The sequence below is a fragment of the Cupressus sempervirens genome, chromosome 1 (genome assembly GCF_028749045.1).
Source record: "Cupressus sempervirens isolate cs-2001-9-10 chromosome 1, ASM2874904v1, whole genome shotgun sequence".
Lineage (NCBI taxonomy): Eukaryota > Viridiplantae > Streptophyta > Pinopsida > Cupressales > Cupressaceae > Cupressus > Cupressus sempervirens.
Window position 1 is genome coordinate 318,576,374 of NC_143118.1, and position 17,874 is coordinate 318,594,247.

A 17,874-nucleotide genomic window follows, 5' to 3' on the forward strand; every position below is an offset into this window, starting at 1 on the left:
ATTATATAATTTTTTAATAAATTAATGAAAATCAAGAACTTATAATCATACAATTAATTTTAACACATTTAATTCAAGATGAAATTCAATAGTTTGAAAAGAAGTTGATATTTAAGAATTGTAACATAGATAATGAAATTGTGTATGTTCAAAATTGTAACATAGATAATGAAAGTGTTGAAGTATGAAAAATACATAGAGGGTATGCAAGACAAGCAAGCAATGTTTGAAGTATGTGATGCAGTCCCTAATTTGTGTCCCAAGGAACTAATTGGTTTTGGAGTTCTTGGGAAACCTATCGGCCAACGTTCAAAGGAAATCAATGCGTTCATGCAAGGGCCACCTTTTTTCTACTATGAGAATGATGCTTATGCATTGAAGGATATTTGGAAGACAATATCTGAACAATTTAATAGTGTTGAACCAGAGTTGGTGGATTCAATGTTCTTTTCATCTTCTAGAAGAGCAAGAGGGTATGTCCATAACCTTCCAATAGAAGAGCGATTTCAAGCAAAACCTCTCCCCCCCATGACTATTCAGGAAGCACTTCTGCAAATAAAAAAGTATTGGCCTTCATGGGATTAGAGGAAAAAATTGAATTCCATAGACTCAAGATGATGTGGCACTATCCTTATTGATCAACTGAGAGTTATGATTCAGAATTCATGAGGGCAACTGTAAGATAGTGCGCAGAAATATATACTTCAAAAGTGTGAAGAGTGGAATTTGGTATGGGTGGGACCAGGTGACCTCATCCCTCTAGAGCTTCATGAGATAGAGCTTATATTAGGATTTGATAGAGATCACACTCGTGGAACTTCTTGTCCGATTGATCGCTTGCATTGTTTGGGTAATTCATTCCAAATAGATACAATTGCATATCATTTATCAGTCTTGAAAGCATTATATCCTGATGGCGTTAGAGTACTTTCTCTATTTTTTGGTATTGGTGGAGCAGAAGTTGCTCTTCATCAACTTGGTATACGTTTAAATTGTGTTGTATCTGATTTTTATGAGTTTCCTCGCATTATGATGGAAGTGAGGGAAATAATGCACTCAAAAGCCTCAGCTAATAATTTTTCTTGATCAATGTGTAGGCTCATTTTTTTTGTAAATAGCTCAATGTTAATAGACTACTTGAAAAATGGAAAAGGATTTTAACTAGAATAGAATGTTCTCTACTAATTTTAAATTGTCAAATCAAAGGATTACATACCCTAACTAAGAATAGTAATTTTTTTCATTTTCAAACTAGTTTTATAAAGGTCTACAATCAGAAAATACTTTTTTCTTTTAATGAGAGTTCAATTTTCAGTCGTCCAACGAATTTCTTTGAATTGACTCTACAGTGGTTTGTCGTGGAAGCTTATCGTAATAATAATGTTTCTGATCTTCTTTAATGGATGGTTTTTAATTATAACTTATGGAGGACCTCCATGGGATTAGAAAGTATGCATTCTATTTTACAATGATACAAAATCACCATATTTATTGTTTGCAACTACTTGAATTTCCTTGGAACTTTTTAAGGTGGAGTATGGAGAATCATAGATGATTAAGGGAAACGCTTTTCTTAGCTCAAAATTTTTGTAGTGATGCTATTTTGGGTATCGGATTCCAAGCAATCTCACACAATTCTTTTTAAAAACAAGTTCTTACTTTTTATATGTTAATTTTGTTAAACCATAACTATAAAATTAATTGAATTTCATTCTTAACAATGAGTACAATGAACCTAACCCTAAATCTAATTAAGTAGAAAAATAAATTTAATTTATCACTTATGAAATTCAATCTATTTTGAAAAAAAGTTGATAAATAAATTTAAATTATTGAATTCATCCATGGTACAATTAATTTAAATTATTAAATCATCTATTTTTTTAATAAATTAATGAAAATTAAGAACTTATGATCATACAATTAATCTAAACACATTTAATTCAAGATGAAATTCAATTGTTTGAAAACAAGTTGATATTTAAGAATTGTAACATAGATAATGAAATTGTGTAAGTTCGAATTAACTTCTAGCCTATTTATATCAAGTTAAATTATTAAATTCATCCATAGTACAATTAATATTATAGTTTTTAAATAAACTAATGATAACTGAGACTCAGATATTTAGATTAAAAACATAATTTCACCAAAATTGATATTCACAATTTCACCATAGTACAATTGAAAACACATTTCACCAAAGTTGATAATATTTAGATTATTATAAAATAAATCTCAAAGGTCTAATCAACCATGATTTACACTTATAACATGCAATATTTTTTCGTGATCTTCACTTTCTAGTCTCCACTTGCGATGTACACGCTTAAGTTTGATTGGATGCAGACAAAGCCCTGTAGCAACGACCAAGTGGTTGTATTGTAAAACGTTGTTGTCAGGTTGATAATCAACAAAGTGTATTCCATGTTGGACTATTTTGTCTTGCTTCAAATATGTTTCCTCTATCACAATAGAACCTGTACCACAAATTTAAGTGTTTTAAAATTTGACAGCTATGAAGGTACCTAGATATATGTGTGTGTGTGTGTGTGTGTGTGTGTGTGTGTGTGCATGTACATGTATATGTATAATTTTCCTATGGGGAACAAAATTCCATCTCTTTCTTTAGGGTCATATAACTTTGTCCTCTCTATAGTACATCGCAATAAATAATAACTAACACCTTCATGATTTGTAGGCTCAATAATCACTGCAAAGACATTTCCTGCATAACAAGTATACACGAATGCATGTATACAATATATATATATATATATATATATATATATATATATATATAAGACAGTTGAAATTGATAATTAAATAAAAAGTTGAGATTAATTTTTATGATACTCACCCACTTTTACCAATCCAGAGATATGATTATAATGATTAGAAATCAATGGAATATCATCAAAATTTTCATCTTCTTTATCAAATGTATCGGTAACATCAAGTGGTACCAAAATCCATGCACCTATATATCCATGTATCTGATTAATGCATTCTTCATAGTTTTCATCAATGCAACTGTCACAAAAACATGAGTATTCTCTTGTCTTCAATGTCCAATTGCAATTATCTGTACTCATGACTGAATGTAAGGAACATGTCTTTTCTATCCTCTTGCAACCATGCATGTTTTTTCTATTAACACCTAAAAGTTCGTTAAATTGAAAATATAGAAAAATTAAATTTAAACTTCAATGAATTCAAAAATAAAACTTAACAATAAAATTTTATAATTTAATTGCATAAAACTTAAACAAACGTACACATCCACACTTGTTATCTCCCAGAAGACTCTATTTGGTGCTTGCTGACTCATCGTTGATGATGTCCTGACCTCATCTAATGCAAAATGAGTCTTACAACATTCGACAACATCATGTGCATCATTTACACAAACTCCCTAATAATTCATTTGATACTTTCACAAAGCACGTTTGATGCAAGCTCCAGCACCATCATGTTCACCTTTTCCATGGCCACTCTCAAAGAAATTCCATATGTGTTTTATATTCTCATTGCGATGATATCTACACAATGCATAAAATGGTCTAGATGATTTAAACTATGTGGCACATCCGTCAGACCAAACATAATGTTTATCAACATTTATGTTTCTTTCTTTCAAATAAAAAAAGAACGTATTGAAGCAATGTTCTACATAGTGAATGTCATGTTCTTTATCATCACTTATATAAAAATGATATTCCTTTATAATTAATCATGCTTGAACTGTACTCTGAACACCATCCAAATCTAACTGTGTATGTCTATAAAAAACATGTACCATAATAGTGACTTGCTTATTAAAGTAATAATTTGATTGAATTGCTTTCTGATGAACAAATGAATAGTTCTCTGCAAAATCAACAATTGATACAATTGTTCCAACTGGAAAATTATCTCGTAGAGTTTGAAACTGTTGTGCTTGCCACTTTGCAAAAAAATGCATGAAAAATATAAGGTTGAATTAATTTCTTAAATCTATCCATAAATGTTAGAATAGGCAACTCCTCTTCATCATATTCCAACCTTTTTGTTTCTTTCCCCAACTTTGTTTCATTCTTGACATACTTGTAACTTTTGCAATTCAATATTTTTGTTACATCAATATTTTCAGTTTTCAAAGGAAATAGAGCCAATTCACCACATGTTTCACATAATCCTTTGATGCAATTTATTTTACTAGTTGGATCATCTATGTTGTCACACAAAATGGATGATATAAACCCACTTCTCCTACTAGGAGGAGCAACACGAAAACCATATGTGTCTCCTATAAACTTTCGAAATACTTGATAGTGTAGATCAAACTCAATATGATGATGACAACAAAAAATTTCAAACACTTTGTTTGACCTCACAAAGTATGGCTTCAATTTTTCAAACAATGTTTGCCCAACTTTTACATTAGGATGTTCATTACAAAATGACACATATAACTCATGTTGTGTTGTGTCCAACCAATGTTTTGTATGATGTTCATATTGACCAGGTGCAATCTTATGCTTGATAACATCTCTAATATTTGATGAAGGACAAATGTTATCAATCCAAAATGATATGACTAATTTTTTTAATAACTCTTCAATTCTATCAGAACGAGGTGCTCTACACATGATTTCCTAGTTGCCCTCCATAGTACTGTCATCCACAGTTAATCTTCTCTTAACATATTGTCTCATTGTTTTCCTACTAAAACCCATTTCAGATGAAATTGAAAATATTTTTCCATTTTGAGACATATTTTTACTTACAACAGACATCAACATCACTTTTCTTGCCACATACTTATCTTTAGTTCGAGAGTGTTTTCCTATGTTTCTCAAACCTTGTTTAATATTTTCAATTAGATCCGTTTCACCTAACAATTTCAATGCCTCTTGCAACTTTTTTTGTGTAAGCAAAAGTGAAATAAATTGAGCTTGTTCAAGTGTTTTAGTGTTATCAAATTGAGTCGTAATTTCTCTTATCTTCTTCTTCATTGACCTTTTCTTAGACAAACTTAATGGTTGAACATTAGCTACAAGTTTTCTCAATTTATCTACATCCATTTTAAGTAAATGATCTAAATTCTTATGAGAAATACCATACTTTATAGATTGGACAATATTTAAGAGTTCATCCATACCAGTTCCTGCACTTGATCCTGACCCTTCTCTAATTTTTGTTACTGGAATTTCTATAGGGACCGATCTTGAGCCTTCTCCAACATCCATTGTTTGAGATTCAACAGGGAAAGATTCTGACCCTTCTATGACTTCTATTATTTGAACCTCTGTAGGGACTGATCTTGAACCTTCTTCAACATTGATTGTTTGAGATTCCCTAGGGAGTGTTACTGACCTCTCTCCCATATGCACTACTTCTACTTCTATTGAGCCTTCTTCAACATTTCCTTCACCTTGTTTAATTCGATGATAACGTGTCGTAGTCTTCTGAATATTTCTTGTTTTGCTTCATCAAATCTTTTCCTTGCATATTTGTTTTGCCTTCCTTTCTTGTTTCCCATTATAAAATAAAATAAAATAATAATTTATCCCTTGCCTCAAGATAAATTTTGCACAATAACCAAATAAAAAAATCACTGTACAGATTGTCTGTTTCTGTTGGTACTTTTAAATTGTTTGACAGAAATCAATAGAATGTAGTCATCTACAACAAAGCATAATATTCTTCATTATATGACTAAAATATGTGAGTTGCATTCTTTACAAGTGGAAAAGCACCAAATCCTTCTTAAGCCATCATTGAATCACAAACAAATAACATGGTATGAATACTAGAATGTTTCTCCTAAAAAATAAATTACTTTTCATTTTATGGAAAAATATCAGTCTATTTTTTCAATAATAAATTTCTACATAAAAGACAATGGTATCGGCTATCAAAAGAAGCAAACATAATGTTAGAAATCCCCTCTTTCGTTTGTAGCTCTCATGTCCTTTCTTCTCCAAATAATATAGCTCCAAATGATGTGAGTCCTAAAATCAAGTCTTAATGTCCTTTTGGCATATTTAGGAATTGGTGGTATCTTGTAAAACAAGGGATTAACATTGTTGTGTTCAAATGTACCTTGGAGGATTTTGATGGTTGATTCTTAATGAGACCTTATAGGTTCCATTATTGCATTTGACAACTCCAAAGGTTGTGTCCTAATGAGTGCTGGCATGATACCTCGGAATGCAAATGTAGTGGAGGGAAACCTAAACGAAATTTATGCCTCCCAAGTGCACACCTAGACTACCAACTGCGCACTTGAAGTGTGCAGTTGATAAAAAAGGGTTGCAGTTGGTAAAATAGGGTTGCAGGGTGCCTAAAATGCAAAATTTGAGTGTTTTGAGTGATTTAGAGTGTTTCCTAAGGTCTTGGGATGCAATGCAAGGTGTGGAAGTGTAGATTAGGGTTTTGGAACCTAGAATGAAACACCTAATTACCAAGTATTCCCTAAAACTACCAACTACACCCTGAAACTACTAACTGCGCCCATGAAGTGTGCAGTTTATAAAATAGGGTTGCAATTGGTAAAAGAGGTCAAAACTTGATAATTAAGATGTGGGTATGCAATATATGAGTGTTTTTGGGTTTTTTAAGTGTTTAGGGATGTTATGAAATGTCAAGAAATGCTAAATGACCTAGGGTTTTGATATGCAAAGTGCAAATGTCCTAGGGATGTTATGCAAGTGCAAATGCAAGGTGTCGTTTTGAAGGTATGCAAGATGAAGATTATGATATGCAAAATGAAGGTTAGGGTTATGTTTTGGACTTGGTAAGGATGCTAAAGTAAGGTTTATGCAAAGTGGACTATGCAAGGGATGGTTTCCTAGGGTGGATAATGACATTTAGGCTATGCAAAATGAGGATAGGTGATCAAGAAGACAGGTTGGTTGATGGACAATTTGATAGGGTTTGATAGTGAAAATGATGCTAGGGTTTGAAAAATGCAATATGAGGGGGATATACCACTAGGATAAGTCAAAAATGACATTTAGGAATATGATTATGGTAATGATAGAGGTATACATAAGGTTTTTTGAACTTAGGTGAAATCTTGACAAGGTTTTGACAATGTTTGATGTTTTGACAGGGTTTTGAAAGTTTCCAAGGTGTAAATTTGAATGTTGGATTTTATCTTGATTATGTTTTACACACATGCAAGACACATTAAGACAAGAATAGCTATTGTTAAAAGTGAACAATCACACCACAATCTAGGCTTTAGGACTGTATCCACTGAATTCCTACTTGAACCAAAGTTCAGCTGCGCTTATCCAGAGCGGACAACTTAGGACCTTGGCACCACAAGCTCCCCCTCATAGTGCACTTACTTCTTGGGGCTACCAAGATCCGTGTCTCAAGGGGCATGACTTCCCAAGGGACTGTTGTCTCTACTAAGGACTGTGAGAATGTAGGATGTCTTCACGAGCATGGGTGACCCCTTGAGCCAGTGGATAGAAAGGATTTTGGTCACTAAAACATGGTTTTTAGTAAGGGCATTCTATTCAGCAAGTGAGTGATAAACTTTCTCAGAAGGTCTCCCAACCCCAAGAACTGAGGTTTGACACACCATAAGGGTACTGGAGGAGAGCTATCACTCAGCAATACCATCGACATGACTTTCACCGTAATCAAGTTTTATATAGCAACTGGAATGTTGACCTGGCTTTTGGTCCATTATCGCTCTGAGGTCGTCCCCTGACATACCCAATATCAAGTATCTTGGTCCAAGTTAGGCCTCCTATAGAAGTTACATGGATTTCTCTTACACCCAAGATCCACGAATGGCGAGGGGAGAGGATACGTCCAATGCAACTCTTAGGGATTTAAACACTGTCGACATGCAAGACAAAAAATAAAAAGTTTATTTTAAGCACCAAACAAAGTGTTATTTAATCTAATAAATCCACACACATGGTTTTGACAAACACATAATGTTCTTCGAAAATGTCTTGCAAAGAAAGCATTAGTAGTTTGTTATGATCATGTCTTCATCCCACGATTGCCACATGCTGCAAGGAGACCATTAGTAACACAATAAGAATATACATTTCTTAACACCATTAATGTGTTACTAATTTTTAATTTAAATTCAATGCATCCATTAAACAACTTCACTAATGAAACAAATAAATAAATAATTTAGATGTACAATTTTTTTACCAAATTGATGCTTTCAATTTTGCGAACAAAATTCATGGCAAAGATAGACAATGCACTACTGGTTAGGTTGATGGCAAATAGCTTTACAAATGGCAACTTTTTCGAGTTTTTTAGACTGTTTGCACAAACACATTGACTATAAACGTGTTCGCCTGAACATATGCCTAAATTTTTTCGGTAGCCACAAAGTTTTGGAGGGTATGTTCGCGCGAACATGCAAAATTAGAAAAAAAATTAACCTTTTTTTCATTTATTTTTTTTTTTCTCTTTTGACTTCCATAATTACAAGAGAATGATATCCTAATATAAAATAAAAAATGTCAAAATGTACTACTCAGAGCAAGCTTTCCAACGACTATTATTGTAATACATAATTTAATCACTAAGACTTTCAAATATGAGTTTAACTCATTATAGGTTCATTACGGATTAAACATCAACCGACTTTAACACCTCGAGAAAATTAGTAAATTAGGTCAAATTTATTTTTAAAAATATGTAAGAAGTGGCTTATTGAGATACCTTTCTATTAAAAAAAAAAAAGGTTTATGATAAATTGACTTCAAATTATTTGTATCAAATAGAACATATGTCTGAATTACGGTTCATGTCACTTAAAAACTTCATAAACTATACAATATTCAACCAAAATAAATCAAACCAAATGCATCCTCTGGATATTGATGTTATGAATCTAACACCGAAAGAATTACTTCATTATCATTTCTAGAAAAAAAGTTATGTGTGTCAAACGGACTATCACTCTTTAAAATATTGAATTTTATTATGTACCACTTTTTGGAGGAGATAAAAAAAAATTGACATAAATAATTTTTTTTTTTTAGATTAAAAAATATGGTTACAAAGTAGGAACAAAGTACTCAAAATCACTAGTTTATTTCATCTTGAAATTATTTATAATTTTGGAGATATAGTCACTTGAACGTGATGTTTGTTGCAAAAATATTGATTTCAGTGTCAAAATTGGTCAAAAGGTGGAACCCATTATTGTGGGATCACCCAAATACATACATTTTTTCAAATAAGGAGAAAGGAAAGAAGAAGTTTAAAGACACACTATAATGATAGAGTATCAACTATGCTTTTGTGCAAGATCAATGAAGAGCCTTAAGTGCATTGATTCATAATAGATCAAACAATGAGAAAATGTCATTTGTTGTTTCAAAGTAAATTAAAGGCTTCCACACAAGGATCTAGATAGAAGGATATGCATATATGGAAATACTAAATATAAGGTCTTGGAAACCTTGGGTGGTAAAATAGCCTCAAAATCACCAACCTTATCTATTTACAAAGTCACAAAAACATAGAAATGGAGTAGAGGGACATGTTATATTTAGATATGTTGTTAAGTGTGAAGACAATATTTAATAAAAAACAACAATATCTTTCAGTTGGAATATAAAATATTCATAAAAAAAAAATTGTAACACCCCAAATATAGACTGTTTGAACAAAGATATATCTCAATAGGAACTTGTGGTGAGTAATAGATAGACAAAATAATTACATACACATGTTGAAATGGTTGTTGGATAATGGGCATGGATAATTTATTATATTTGTAATTTTTTTTTTCTGATTTCAAATATTGTTTATTGTACAACAAGATGCACCCTAAAATTTTTAGTATATTTTTTTAACAAATTTCAAATTGAAATTGCCACTACATGCTAATACATAGAAAGGAAACCCAAAAACAATAGTCATTAGCATAATATACTTTGTTCCAGTAACTATTTAATTTATTTATACCCTTTCCTTGGCCATGAACTTTTGATGTTAAAATTTGGGACCAACCCCCATTCAACCGCCACCCCCCTTGCCCCCCCACATCAAAAAAAGAAAGAAAGAAAGGATATTTCTTTCAAATCTCTTACTATCCAAAATTGGAGGCTTGGATATTATTTTCTTATACAATGGAAATGTACGCATTGTGTATGAATGCCAACATTACAAGCATGCTTTCATGTCATGAATTAATGCGTCAATTCCTTGTCTTTTGGTGTCAAAAGTTCACATTGATTTTGAGTGTATACTATAGTGAGTATCGTTAATTTTTGTTATGCATTTCTTTGACAATAATCAGGCACTACCTTAGATTTCTCTTTTTGGTGAAGATAATTTTATTAAATCTTTAGAACATTTTTTCCTCTTGTTCTTGACATATAGGGGAAGTGCATAAAGTTGTGGTAGCAAAAGGGGGGTATAAGTTTTGATCTCTAATCCTAAGTTGTCTATTAGTGTCTAAAACTTAGTCATTTCCAAGACATCACTAGTTAGTCATCACTAAAACCATATCATCTAGAGAAGGCTAAACCACAAAGGACTTATTTATATTCCATTACATGTCAAGCAAGTCAAAGGTTGTCGTGCACCCCAATACAGACTAAGCAAGCATATGTACTGAGTAAAATAGTGGAGACCAAGATAGTAGGAAGTTAATTGATTCAGAGTGAATCACTATATGATGAGCTGGGGGTAAAAGTACAAAGTTATGTCACCTTTCAAGCTAACTTATTAGAATGACTGAATTTGAGTAATCTAAAAATTAATTTTGTTCAAACATATGATCTAGATAAATTAATTCTAGCTAAGTTATATATGGTATCACACTTTTCCAATTGGAAATGTCCATTAAATGCATTTTTTATACTAGTTTGTCTCCAATTACTAAATAAATATTTTTTTTTTAGAAAAATGGTATTTCAATAACTCTTACTATTTTTTATGATTTTTTTAATTACATATAAACAACATTTTATAGAGCTCAAAGTCAAGAATATTCTCATATAGAGTTTATAGTGTTTTCATTAGATATAGTATATTGTAATTAAAAAAATTCTACAAGCATGTATTTTAACACTCAAAAAGATGTTAATTTTAAGAAAGAAAAAACCATTAAATCATATCAAAAAAATTTAAATTTTATAGGTCATTCTAGAGGAGAGAGTCCTCTTCTAGAATGTATAATTTTTGTTCTAGTAAGAGTAGATTTGTTTTGAAAAATGTGGTGGGAGATGAAAACTATCAATTTCAAGTAAATTGAAATTTGAATCACTATAAAAGAGAAAATATAGGTCTGAAACTGATTTTTTTAAAAATTTTTTTATTCTAGGTATATATGTTATCTATAACATAGTCTGGGATCAACTGAAGGTTTTTTTCAGTATGGGCACGGAGAGAGAGAGGGATGGAGCGGGCAAAAATTGCAATTCGAATCACGTTGTTTCAAATCTGGAGAAAGGCGGGAGACAGGAGACCATGTCTGTAGGAGGGCATGCAGCAAGCGCAGGGCAGGAAATGGAGGGGAAAGATGAGGATGCCTCAAAGGATGGGGACCCACGGGTTTTGATGCCCCATCCAGGTGAGAAGATTCCCCCTCCCCCCCATGTGGGCAGTGAGCCATCTGGGACAGGGGGACGCTGGTCGAATCTATTCGGGATAAAACCATCAGGTAAATCGTCTTTCCCAAAAGTCATTGACAAATCTGATAAGGAGAAAGGTATTTTTGCTCTGGAAATCCCTAGGTAAATTATTGACCACAATATCCTAAGCATGGCGAACACTCTGGTAGGAAAATTTGTAGGGCCAAGACCTAATATTGATGTAGTGAGGACATTTACCAGGAGAAAATGGGACCTTAAAGGGCATGTAGATGTGACTGCTATGGCCAAAGGCTTCATGTCTTTCGAGTTTTCTTGCTCGAAAGATTTTTCTCGTATACTATGCGCTGGGAACTGGTCTTTGGGCAGATCCAACCTAATATTGCAAAAATGGACATCCAACTTGGATTTGAACAATGATTTCCAATCTCAGGTTCCAGTTTGGTTAAGATTTCCAAAACTTCCTTTGGAATATTGGCATGAGGATGTCTTTGATGGCATAGCCAGGACCTTTGGAGAGCTCCTCTCCATTGACCCTGTCACAGCTGCTAAGAAAAGATTGAACTACACAAGAATCTATGTAGGAGTCATCGAAGGCCAGGACATGCCTCAAGTTTTAAAACTACAATCTTGTCTGGGAAACAGATCTCAAAAGATTGACTATGAAAGTGTGCCTTTCGCTTGTTTCCATTGTAAGAAGGCTGGCCACAAGGCTGGATCATGTCCACTTTTCAATGGGAAGAGTACGGTGGGAAAGGCTCGTCCACAAGGGGGGATAAAAGATTCTCTAGATCCCAAAAAAGAATGGAGGAAAAAAGCATCGCAAGTCAAGGCAAATGGAGAGGCAGAAGAAAAAACAAATTCTGCTCCTAATGCGCCCCAAGAGGAATTAGGGCCTCCTCGGGTGACTGGAAACTTAGGAGGGGGAGAAGAGGAAGGAGTGAAAGACAATTCAACACATCTCCCCAATGCGAAGGAATCTGAGAAGAAATCTGAGGAGATAGGTGAAAAAATGACTCTTCCCCCTCTGGATTCTCAGGAGGATGAATTGAAACTATCCTTTGTCCCGAACTCCATGGAAGAACCAAAGGAGGGGGAACCCATGTCCCAGGACCCTAACCCGGTGTGTTGTCCCCCCCCTTCAACAGTAAACATAATCATAGAGAGGCTGTCTGCATCGACAATGGAAGATTTGGCGAGAATTGATGCTTGGCTGGACAAAGGACTAGAGGGAGAAGAGAATCCCTGGACGGAAGTTAGGAGTAGAAAGAAGAAGAATAGCAGGGACCCTTCTCCGATATCTCCCCCTTCTACTAGAAGCATGGCCAAGGCTGATCTCAGCCACAAATCTAACCTAGTGGGAAGGAAAAACAAGAATGAAATTAGGAAAGAGGAAGCCAAAAGAAACATTAAGGATGGTACGTAGTGCACCATCCAGGAAGCATGTTCAGTAGTTAAATCATGAAGATCTTATCTTGGAATATTCATGGACTCAATGGAATCCACAAGCAAGAAGTTATTAGAAATATGATAAGGGACCAAAGGCCTGATGTGTTTCTAATCCAGGAAACTAAAATGAAGAAGGAAAGGATGGAAAATATTAAGTTCAACAATAGCATGAAGGGCATAGCCTCTAACTCTGAAGGAGCGTCTGGAGGACTGCTGTTACTTTTCAATGATAAGTATTTCAATATAGTAGCTGAGTATGATGAAGATAACATTCTTTTCTGCAGAGTTCAACATTTGCACACCAATGATTCCTGGTATTTAGTGAATATTTACGCCCCCAATAATAAGAGAGATAGAAAAAACTTCTGGACCAAAGTTGGTAATATGGTGCAAGATTGTGACATTAAGAAAGGTATAATCATGGGAGACTTTAACACACCGCTAGAAGATAAAGAGAAAAAGGGAGGTAAGCCCCCGGATTGGGAAAGTAAACAGGATCTTTCTAACTTCATAAATAATTTGGCCCTTATGGACATAGAGCTTAAGGGTGGATCCTTTACCTGGTCAAACAAGAGAAAAGGCCATGATTGCATTCAGGTTAGGCTGGATAGAGCTCTTATATCTTCAGACTGGCTTCAATCCTTCAGCTGCAGACTATCTCTGCTTCCCAGAATTGGTTCGGATCACTCTTCCATTTCTCTTGTTGTTTCCCCTCTGGTTCATAGGAGATACCACCCTTTCAGGTTTGAGAAAATGTGGACCTCTCACCCTAACCTCATGGATAATATCAAGCTATGGTGGGGGATAGAGGTGGAGGGCTCAGCCATGTTTAGAGTCACCAGAAAACTTAGCAATGTGAAGAGGATGATTAAAATTTGGAACAAGTCTGATTTTGGTCACATCTTCCATGAAAAGAAAGAGTTATTTGATAATCTAACTATTATCCAAGATTGCATTCAGAAGGAAGGTTACACTGAGACCAACAGGGTTTCGGAGCTCAAGACCCTGTCTGAAATTCATAACATTATTAATAAGGAAGAAAAATTTTGGAGGCAAAGATCGAGGATCACCTGGCTAAAGGAAGGAGATCGGAACACTAAGTTTTTTCACCTAACCACCCTCAAGCACCGTGCTAGTAACAGGATCTATGGTATCAGAAAGGGGCAGGAGCTGTTAACTGAAGAATCTGCCATCTCGGAAGAAGCTGTTTCCTTTTTCTCTAGCCTTCTCTCTGAGGACCCAATGCTTTCCAATTTGGACCAGGAGGATTTGTTACACTGTATCCCTCAGCTCATTCAACCTATCCATAATAAACAGCTCTGTGCTATTCCTAAGGCTTCGGAAGTTAGAGAGGCTCTCTTTTCTCTGCCTGCTGACAAGGCTCCAGGCCCGGACAGTTTTCCCACTTTTTTCTTCCAAAGGTTCTGGCCGGTGATCATGGGAGAGGTTGTTCAGGCTATCCAAGAATTCTTTGGAGCCAAATCTATTCTCAAGGAGCTAAACTTGACTTTTGTGGTTCTCATTCCTAAATCCCCTGGGGCGGACTCATTGGACAACTTCAGACCTATTAGTCTGTGCAACTCTCTCTACAAGATCATCTCTAAAGTTCTCACTTTAAGAATGCTCAAGATATTGCCCATGATAATCTCGCAGCATCAATCGGGTTTTGTTCCAGGGAGACAAATTTTGGATTCTGTCCAGATGGTGCACGAAGTCATCCACTCTCTTGAGGCATCCAAACGGGAAGGTATGCTTCTCAAACTGGATCTTTCTAAAGCTTATGACAGGGTGGACTGGTCTCTCCTTGGGAAGGTCCTCTCGACTTTTGGCTTTGACAGTAAAGTTTGCAAAATTATCTCTCAATTGGTCTCCACCTCCTCCTTGGCTATTCTGGTTAATGGAGTCCCTTCTAATTTTTTCAAACCTTCCAGAGGCCTTAGACAAGGAGACCCCCTTTCGCCCATTTTGTTCATCATTTTAGTTGAATGCTTAGGAAGGTTTATAGACTGTAGAAAGCGTGAGGCTTGTATCAAAGGGATCCTTCCCTCCTCTAATTGCATTCCCTTCACTCATCAGCAATTTGTTGACGATACTATCTTGGGGGGGGAAGCTTCTGTCAAAGAGGCCAGAGCCCTGAAGAAGATTCTTGATACTTACTCCAGTGGGACGGGTCAGCTGATTAATTGGAACAAAAGCTCGCTCTTTTTCAACAACACCTCTGAGTTTAGACAAAGTAAAATCGCCAGGATTCTGGGTTGTGGGGTAGGCTCTTTCCCCTCTACCTATCTTGGTCTTCCCTTGGGATCCTCACCCCCAGAGTCTTTTTGGAATGATATTTTGGACAGATTCAACAGGAAGATGGCTGGTTGGAAAGGGGTCTCTCTTAGTCAAGCGGGGAAATGCCTCTTAGTCAAATCTTCTCTTCAAAATCTGCCAATCTACGCCCTGAGCCTCTTTGGAATTTCGGGGAAAATAGCTGCAAGAATGGAGAAAATCTAGAGAGACTTCCTCTGGAATGGTAATGAAGGGAAGAAAAGATATCCTCTTGTTGCTTGGGAGAAGGTTTGCCTCCCTATGAGGTACGGAGGTCTGGGCATTAGAAAGATCACTCACCTCAATAAGGCTCTCCTAGCTAAACAAATATGACAGATTTTCAGTAGCACCGGTGAATGGAGGGACACCCTGGTAAACAAGTACCTTAGAAGACCCACTCTTCTTTTCACCCTTTTTAATGAAGATATCCCAAAAGGATCAAACATTTGGAATGGGATCATGAAAGCCAGGGACCTGGCTAAGGCCAGGATATCATGGAAATTGGGAAATGGGAAGGACATCCAGTTCTGGTCGGATAGATGGCTTTCCCAAGATCCACTTATCAATAACCCTATTTTTGAGAGATGGATGCAAGCTTGTACTGATCAAATTGGGTCCAAAGTTTGTGATTATTGGAATGGCCAGGAATGGAGTGACCTATCCCTCATCTCTGAGGACTTGACTCCTATAATGCTTATGCTCAATTCCATGATTCCTATCAATTTGGGGGATGAGCTGGTCTGGAGGGATAATCCCAATGGAAGATACTCTGTTGCCTCAGGCTATAATTCCCTTTGGAGCTTAAAAGAGAAGGCCCCTTGGGCGGAGGCTTAGATTTTGGGTCTCACTCCAAAGATCAACATTTTTTACTGGCTGGCTCTTCAGAACAAAATCCTTACTCATGACAATCTCATGAAGCGAGGACATGTTATGCCCAGTAGATGTCCCTTGTGTAAGAATCAGGTTGAGACCGGAAATCACATTTTCATCTTATGTGACTATGCCAGGGAGGTATGGAATGTCATCACACATGATAATGAAACCCTCTGGTGCAAATCGGATAATCTCATGTATTTTTTCCATCAGTGGAAAGGTCTTTGTAAGATTGCTGGTCGGCAGGATCACTCGGACTGGATTTTACCCCATTTTTGTTGGGGAATCTGGAAGGAAAGGAATAATAGAATATTTAGAGACAGAGAGGAGCTGGCTATAATCCTTGGCAGGAAGGTCTCGAAGAATATAAAGGAAAATCTCCAAGTGCTGAAGGAGGAAGAAGAAGAAGAAGGGGACAGAAAGATAGCAAAAGAAAAAGACAGGAACCTCAAAAGGCAGGATGCTAGCTGGCTTCTCCCCCCAAATGGTTGGTCAAAAGCCAACTTTGATGGGGCCTCCAAGGGTAACCCAGGCCCTTCAGGCTACGGTGGAATCATAAGAAATAGCTATGGGGAGGGAATAGCTACCTTTGCTTCCCCGCTGGGAATCCAGACTATTCATTTGGCTGAAGCTAGAGCTGCGAGTAAGGTGGTCAAGTTGGCTTTTGAAGCCGGGATTACTAAACTCTGGCTTGAGGGGGACTCCAAAAATATTATTAATACCATTAATGGTATTTCCCCTCCCTCGTGGACGATTGCGAACATAATTGCTGAGACTTGCGCCACTCTCACAAAGTTCGATAAGGTCCACGTCACTCATGTTTACAGAGAGGCAAACCCAATCGCTGATTGGTTTGCTAATAAAGGGGTTAATGCCACCAATAATCTGTCTTGGCATGCCGGAAAAGATTTTCCGGCGGAGGCAAAGTTGTTCATCGACCAAGATAATATCTTGGGAAGGACGGCTCAAATCCAATGCAATTATGGATAATAAAGATTGCTTAATAAATGGTAAGTGCCATTATTGGCATCGTGATTTGCACCAGCAAAAGGGGTTTCCTCTGACATTTCGACACGTTCGAAAGGACGATACCATTATTTTCAAAAAGGGGTTTATTCATGGGTATCATAAAAGAAACATCACCATTTTTTCGAATGCAAATAACTTGCACAGATCAGAGTTCATGAGAATTGTGGAAGTTGATCAGGTAAACATGACAGGTGAGAGGAGCAGAAGGGAGCCGGTGGGGGAAGTTCAGAAGTGGAAGAGCAAGGCCAAAGTTTGGAGAGAGCTGGAAAAGGGTGGGGTTACTAATTTCTTCGAGAAACTTCATGGCTCGGATCCTGAGATCACTAACAGTATGGTGAATTCATGGAATAATGGTAAGGTTAAGGTGAATGGGGTCTATTTTCAAATTACTGAGGATGTGGTTGCTGAAGTCACAGGGATTCTGATGGAGGGGCATAAATTTTTTAGAGACAAGAAGATGTCTTCTAATGCTATCAAGGATTTTGTGAAAAACACTGAAGAGCTAAACAAGCTGGGCAAGAAAGAGACATTTTTTGTAACGGATACTATAAAGAAGCTCTGGAGGTATGTTCTCTACACTGTCATTGAATATATAACCCTAGACCCCAGGTTTGATAGGGTTAGGACTCAC

General features: G+C 36.0%; 1 pseudogene; it reads left to right on the forward strand.

The window, feature by feature from the left end:
- The first annotated feature begins 204 nt into the window (after nucleotides 1–204).
- Nucleotides 205–17,874, forward strand: part of LOC149577421 (DNA (cytosine-5)-methyltransferase DRM1 pseudogene) — an 86,787-nt pseudogene continuing 69,117 nt past the window's right edge.